We start from the raw sequence: 8,444 nt of genomic DNA, 5'->3' as shown, positions 1-8,444 counted from the left end.
TCATTCATTGTGACATTTGGGATGGTTATCGTACTCCTTCGCTTTCAGGTGCTCATTATTTTTTGACTATAGTTGATGATTTTAGTAGAGGTGTGTGGGTGTTCCTTATGAAATATAAGTCTGATATGAGTCATTTCTTGATCTCCTTTTGTAATATGGTGCACAAACAATTTGGTAAATATGTCAAAAGGATTAGATCAGATAATGGGGTTGAATTTCAGTCTAAAAGCATGATTGATTATTATAGAGATAATGGAATTATCCTTGAAACATCTTGTACTGATACTCCACAACAAAATGGGATAGTCGAAAGAAAACATAGGCACATTCTAGAAATTTCCAGGGCATTACGTTTTGAAGCTGAGTTACCCATAGAGTTTTGGGGGGAATGTGTCTTGACGGCTACTTACATAATCAATCGGTTGCCCTCTAAAGTCCTAAAACACAAAACACCTTATGAAGTTTTGTTTGGAAAAACACCATCTTGCCACCATCTTCATATATTTGGCTGTTTAGTTTATGCCAAAGATAACAAGAAAGGGGGAGATAAGTTTGGAGAAAGGGGGAGACGTTGTATTTTTGTTGGGTATCCGTACTCTCAAAAGGGCTATCGAGTTTTTGATCTTGAAACAAGAAAAATTTTCACATCCCGTGATGTTAAATTCGTTGAAAACATCCTTCCTTTCAAGAAATATGGGGCCGAAGGTGTCATTGTCGGTGATATTAACAAGAAAAGACAAATAGAATGGGAAGAAGATGAGGAATTAATGGCTGGAGTTGGTAGGAGTACAATGGATGATTCAAATGGGTCTAACTCTGTAGATAGCACATCTATGGAAGAGATTAGAAATCAGCCGATCCAAGTCATTGCAAGTGACAGTTAGCGAGATACTGAGGGCACACGGAAAAGTGAACGAACCAAGTACCAGCCCAAACGACTTGAAAACTATGTCACTGATTTGTCAAAGTCCATTGACCATTCGCAGCCCATCGCCAATTCAGAAACCTCCGAGGTATATCCTTTAGCACATTTTGTTTCTTATGATAGATTTTCTAATAGTCATAAGGCTTACCTCGCTGCCATCACCTCTCATGATGAGCCAAAGTTCTTTTATCAGGCCGTAAAAGATTCACGATGGTGCGAGGCAATGAGAAAAGAAATAAAAGCCTTGGAAGAAAATGGTACATGGATATTAGTATCATTACCACCTGGAAAGAAGGCTATTGACTCAAAATGGGTTTACAAAATCAAATATAAACCCAATGGAGAAATTGAGTGCTACAAGGCGCGATTGGTGGCGAAGGGATTCAAACAAATTGAGGGGATAGATTTCCATGAGACGTTTGCACCAGTTGCAAAACTTGTCACCATGAGAAGCCTACTTGTCATTGCCTCCAAGAAAAATTGGGTGATACATCAATTGGATGTTAACAATGCCTTCCTACATGGTGATCTAGTGGAAGATGTATACATGAAGATTCCACAAGGGTTTGCAAAGGAAGGAGATACCCGAGTTTGCAAATTACAAAAGTCACTTTATGGTTTGCGTCAAGCTTCGAGAAATTGGTACCATAAGTTCACCCGAGCCTTGGTCGATATTGGCTTTCGTCAATCAAGAGCTGATCATTCATTATTCATTTTCAAGAGAAATGGAGTTTATGTGGCTGCACTCATATATGTTGATGATGTCATATTAGTTGGAAATGATGCTCGCAAGATCGATGACGTGAAAGAGTATCTGGACAAGTTGTTTAGCATAAAAGACTTGGGGCCTTTGAAATATTTCCTTGGGATTGAGGTGGCACGATCTGCTGAAGGGATTGTTCTAAGTCAGAGGATTGCAGGGTAGTCGTCCAAGCGAATTTCCCATGGAACAAAATTTACGTTTGAGCAATGAAGACAATAGCCCACAGGTGGATGCTCTCTGTTATCGAAGATTAATTGGTCGACTTCTTTATTTGATAGTTACGAGACCTGATATTCAGTTTGCGGTGAATTATTTAAGCCAATTTATTACAGCTCCACGTCAAAGTCATATGGATGCCGCTGTTCGCATTTTACGATTCCTCAAAGCAAAAGCGGGGCAGGGACTTTTTCTTCCAGCAAATAAGGACTTCCAGCTTGAAGCATATTGTGACGCTGATTGGGGGGGCTGCTCCATGACAAGGCGTTCATGTACAGGTTATTTCATTTCCTTGGGAGGATCGCCTATATCTTGGCGCACCAAGAAACAATCTGTTGTCTCGCGCTCCTCCGCGGAGGCCGAATATAGAGCCATGGCAACCACTGTTAGTGAAATCTTATGGTTGCGGTGGTTGCTCAAGGACATTGAAGCAACACAAACAAGGGCGACACCACTCCATTGCGATAATCAAGCTGCTTGCCACATTGCCAATAATCCCGTTTTCCATGAGCGGACAAAGCATGTTGAGATGGATTGTTATTTTGTTCGAGAACGGGTTGAGTCCAAAGACATCGAGCCGCGAAAGATTTCCACAGATCATCAAGTTGCGGATTTGTTCACCAAAGCCTTAGGAGCTTCCCGTTTTCGCTATCTTGCTGGCAAGCTGGGCATTCGTAATCTTCATGCTCCAACTTGAGGGGGAGTGAAGGATTTGACAATATCCTTGTGATTTGTCTTCCTTATTTATCATATGCCCATTTGTTAGTGTATATTCTGTCAAATTATCTTTTATAATTAGCTCCATAATTAGTGGGATTTGCTGTAGCATTGAGTTGTATATATTTGTGCTCTTTTCAGCACATAAACATAAGAGAAAATATAATCAAACCCAGTTGTGCCCATCGTTTCTATCATGTACCACACCTCTGTCATCCCTGAGATGTCCTGCATTGTTCCTGGATATGTATTGTGGATCACCAAAACATGATTTATATAGGCAAAAAAAGCGATGAAATAAATGATCAGACGTTTCACTTCACGATAAGGCTGATTAACTACCTATCATTTCTTTTTCTTTTTTTGTCGTTGTTTGCATTCATTTCATTAATTACAATTATGTACTAGTGTTAATAATACTCCTTTCTTCGATTTATTTACTTTGTGTGCATTCCTTTTATTAATTGCAATTTATATGAGTACTATAAATTGGAAGTAGTTAGTAGTTTTTGTTAAACATGTAGTAAGTCCAAATTTATATGAATATAAATCCAATGAGTTTATTAAGCATGTTTCTGATTAACATGTTTAACCAAACAAAACTCATGTAAGCCGAAAACTGATTTTAAAAATAATTTATCTATACATATATAAAGGGGGAGTTTTGGGGGTATTTATGGAATTACCAAGGGGAGTTTTGGGGGTATTTATGTAATCACAATTCTTGACACTAGAATGAAATTCTCACAAAAATTAATTAGCTTCTGCCACATGAAAAGGTGCTACAATTTCTTATATTCTTTGACATAAATGGCATTTTTTAATTCTTAGTTTGCTTAGTTTCGTCCAGAATGTGTAGTAATAATAGTTCACTCTTTTTAATTATTATTTCATTTTTTATTTGTGGTCATTATTAATTTTAATGGTTAATTCTGATTTATTGTAATAAGCAACACATTTTTATTAAATTCGTGGTAATTCATGTATTTTGTTTAAATAATACGCTTCTATCTATCTATACACATATAAAAAGGAATTGAAAATATTTACAAAAACTGCCTAACTAATTTTAAAATTATAATCTAATTAAAATTATTCTTCATTAATGAATTTAAGGGAGTTAATGGATACAAATAAATGCCGTAGTATTATTAAACATCACGTTTATCGAGAGAGAAATAGTTTTTCCGATTCAAAAACTCCGTGAATTCCATTCTCTTCTTCTTCCCACACATTTATGCCATTAATTTTCTATGCTTCTTTCAACTTCTTTTCTCCTATAAATTCTGGTATAGCTGATGATAATGGATATGGATGGATGAGGTTTTTTGAAGCTGCGCGACAACAATGGGGAAGGGAACCGGGAGTTTCGGAAAGAGGAGGAACAAGACACACACACACATATAACTGGAGTGTGAAGGCCATCCGTAGAAAGACCACCGGAACTGGTCGCACGAGGTACCTCCGCAATGTACCCCCTAGATTCAAGACCAATTTCAGAGAAGGTACCGAGGCTGCACCAAGGAAGAAGGCCGCAGCAAGGTGCATTTGTTCCTGCTTATCTTTATTTCGATCTTAGAGGACAGTTTGATTTTTGGGATTGACATTTCAGCACCTTTTTTTTATATAGGTTGTTACATTTTGTTGGTTAAAATAAAATAAAATAATGGATATGGATGAGCGCTTGCAAGATCTCTTGTAATCTGCCGAGAAAGGCTCTCGAGTCTCGAAGTGCTATGCGAATGCGAGCGCAAGAATGGATTTGATATTGGGATCAGTAACGTTAACATACTAATTACTAGACATGGACGGTTTCAAGCTTTGAGAGCATGTCAACATGGAGATGGATCTTGCAATCTGGCGAGCGAGGCTCTCGAGTCTTGATTTGCTACGCGAGCGCAAGGATGAGTTCGATATTGTGTATTTTCATTATATTGTTTACTATACATGTTTACAGCCTCTTATTTATAGAAACAAGTAATGCATACAAATAAAGCTCTATAGAACTATTTTTGGTTGCAATATAAATCTAATATTGAATTATTTCCTTTCCTTTTTTTTTCTGTGAATTGTTTCCTATTTTGACATATTCTTGACTAAAAAATCGATGTCAATATCACAATGATCAACAAATTCTTTAGTTAGCTTTTGTATTTTTATTTTTTCATGAATTAATTAAAACGTTAGAGAAATATAATATAGATGATTGTCACTTTTTAACATTACAAGTTAGTAAAAATTGAAAAAAAAACAAAAAGTTTTTAAAGCAAAATAACATAGATGATATTGGCTTATCAAATCTTAAACATTAAAATTGATAATGGTCATTTATTTAAGACAATTCTTTAGTTACATATTTACAGCCAAGCTTTAGGTAAAAAAAACTCTACTATCAATAAAGATTATCAAGTAGGCCGACCAAGTGTAAAATATCGAATATCGAATACAGATCTAAAACCCCCAAAATAGAATAAGTGATCAACATAGTAAAACTGAAGTGGGACAAATGAAGAATTTTATTGATATTTGGCTCATTTGTTGGATGATGAGTATATTTTAAAGTTAAGGGTTTATGATTTAGGTTTCAGGGTTTGAGTTTTTAGTGTATAGGGTCACTATATTGCAATGAAATGAAGTTCGACCAAGAAGTGAGTATATTTTAAAGTTAAGGGTTTATGATTTAGGTTTCAGGGTTTGGGTTTTTAGTGTATAGGGTCACTATATTGCAATGAAATGAAGCTCGACCAAGAAGTGTCTCACCGGTGCAATCTTAAATTATAGCTTTTGATAAACAATATCTTAAATTAATTTTACATTTCATATGCTACAAAGTTGGGGATTTTCAGTTTTTTGGTAGTATATTTTAGTCATTTACAAAAAAAATGTTCTTATTTTTGAAATAATTTTATAAAATAATTATTATTGTTGGATATTTAGAATATATCTATCTATATATACATATATGAAATGGTAGTTTTGAATTTTTTTAAAATAATGTTGTTTTAATTAAAAATTATCTATCAATTAAAATTATTTTTATTATTTGAAAGGTCAAATAATTATAACTCCATATATAAAATGGGCCAAATATCAATAAATAAGAGGCTGTAAATATCAATGATAAATGCAGTTTCATCATTTAATTTAAAATTGAAAATTAATATTTTAAAAATAATAATACTATAAAGAGAAACAGCATACAGTATTATGTTAATTATGTTAGAACAGTCATGATACATAATTAAGCTTTAAGTATTACTCCTATTAATGCTAGCATATAATTGTAATTGATTAATACATGAATGCAAAAAAAATAAAAGAGAAAGAAGTGAAAGGGGGTTAATCAGTACAAGGCGTTTCATTACCCAAAAATCAATCATTCCATATGCAGTTGAATAGGAAGATTCAACACTACACTTTATAAAGACGTTTTACATTAATGATTGTTATTTATGGTAAAACACATGACCTAAGCGAGTAAAACTTACCGAGCACTGTGTGCGATTAAAGACCCGCACTCAATTATGTAGACCCGATTCGAGCCCTCTATTTTTGGGCCACTTTTCCAGCCGGCTTAAGCCCCCGTCCCCACCTACTTGTAGCCATGAATTTTGTGAACAACGAGCCATGATCAGCCCCAATCCGTGACTCGAACCAAGCGAGCCCCTAAAGTAGCCATCTGATATTCTGATTTCACTTTGGAGTCTTGCACATTTATTCTAATCAAGCTATTTTGAGCCACGATATTTTGCTCACCAATTGCAGCCCCGCACTTAAGCTTTTATAAGCCACTGGTCCCGCGTCCTAACTCATACATACAGAGTCGCACCGAGCCTTCAAAGACCCCAAACCTAACCACATATCTTTTTCTTAATATTTTAACTTGTGACTCGGCCAAATGCTCATTTTTCATTGGGCTGTGCGATTTTCAAATACTCATTTCTCATTGGACTGCAATTCTTGGAGCAATGTGAGCCCTATGAGCACCTAGGGAGTATCTAAAGGCTCATTATATTTATTTTATCTAATAAAGTGATGCTAAATTAATATAATATGAGTATATGACCAGCCACACAAATAAGTAAAGTATAACATTTCCTCTGTCCACATTTGGCGTTTCGGTTCGTTCATATTTACTTTTTTCTATTTTTATTAAGTTGACATCACTTTTCCCTAACTCATTACATTAACATTTTATTATGAAACTTGGTATAAAAGTAGGATGTATATTACGCCAACTTTTTCAATCCACTCTCTTTTATACTACTCCTCTGTCCCATAAAAATAGAGACATTTGAGACGACATAGGAAAGAATGCATAATTGGTAAAGTAAGAGATATATGATGAGAAGAATAGTTAAAATAATGTTAGTAAATAATATGACCCACATAATTATTAGCGTTTAATGGTAGACCTTAGTGATATAGTAAATAAATTGATGTATATGGGTAATGAGTTGAAGAAAATTTTTCGTAAATGGAATTGAGCTATTTTTATGGGATAAATAGAAAAGAAAAGTATCTCTATTTTTATGGGATTAAAGGAGTATTTCTTAAAATCCGCATCGAATTAAAGTGAGACTTAAAATCGTGAATTGAAGGCTAATTCAACACAATCAATTTACCTCAAAAGCATCAAATGTTATACTATGACTATTATGTCCTTAGTCCTTATACACTTGTGTGGTGGTATTCTTTAATTTTTTTTTTTTTTTTTAGTATATTTTTATTTATTACTACGTGTTCATTTTATGTTTTACTTTTCTTTTTAAATTGTTATATATATTGAGATATGCGTGATAAAAATATGATATAATACTCATTCTCAATCGAATCAAATTGTGCAGAAATATAAATTTAATCAAGTAACGAACGTTTAGTTTAGTTCACATTGAATGTATATATACCCATCTTCGTGATTTACTCACTTTACTCACTTTATTTATATTTTTCTCATATTTTATTAATTTTATAATAATTTTGAGCTAGATGAGTTTATTTTTAGTAGATTGTTATAAATCGATTTTTCCATTTTTTTCAAATCGGCAAAGATTATTCTCAATCGAAACAATATTTTCAGACAACTAAATTAAATAATGAAAATTCAGTTCACAATACTCATCTCATCTTCGTAATTTTCATCTGTCCCCTCGAATTCAGTGTTTGACCTTGCCCACAAAGTGGAATATTTCGCCCTCTCTGTCTCCGTCCACACCATACACACACTCACGTGTAATCCACCACAAATAGAGACAACAAATCGTGTGTGTTGGATCGTTATCGAGTCAATCTGTTAACGACACGACCCAATAAGGACAAACATGAACACACGATCGGTTAAGAAAACCTCAAACCCAAACACGAACCCGACCTGCTATCCTCAAACCCGAACACGAAACGAACCCGACACGAATCCATTAACGACACGAATCCATTAGGTCAACACGACACGATTACAACACGTAACAATACGACCTGATAACACGGTTAGAATCTGACAACACGGTAAAAATCTAATAACAACTGCTCATGATTAACAAAAATTACAAAACTTTGAATTTGATAATTAAGAATCTGATTAAAAATCTAAAATCTTATACACAATTTGATCTGATGAATAATACATCAATATATTCATAGAAATAATTAATCCAACGAAATTCAACAAAAAAAAGATCATTTTTAAAATAATAAAATTAATAATATTATAATATTATTCTTAATGGGTAACCTGAACCGAACACAAAATTTCCGTGTTCTTAACGAGTCGATCCAATAAGCTTTGACCCAAATCCATTAATTTCGTGCGGATTCGTGTTGGAT

The 8,444-nt window shown here is 34.2% G+C and overlaps 1 pseudogene; it reads left to right on the top strand.

The window, feature by feature from the left end:
* Positions 1 to 3,968: 3,968 nt before the first annotated feature.
* Positions 3,969 to 4,505, top strand: LOC148930648 (large ribosomal subunit protein eL37 pseudogene; annotated as a pseudogene).
* The last annotated feature ends 3,939 nt before the right edge of the window (positions 4,506 to 8,444 follow it).

This window comes from Salvia hispanica, chromosome 3 (genome assembly GCF_029641045.1).
Source record: "Salvia hispanica isolate PSC_SH4W2 chromosome 3, Shi_PSC_v1, whole genome shotgun sequence".
Classification (NCBI taxonomy): Eukaryota; Viridiplantae; Streptophyta; class Magnoliopsida; order Lamiales; family Lamiaceae; genus Salvia; species Salvia hispanica.
Note: the sequence above shows the minus strand (reverse complement) of the source record. Positions and strands in the feature narration are given on the sequence as shown.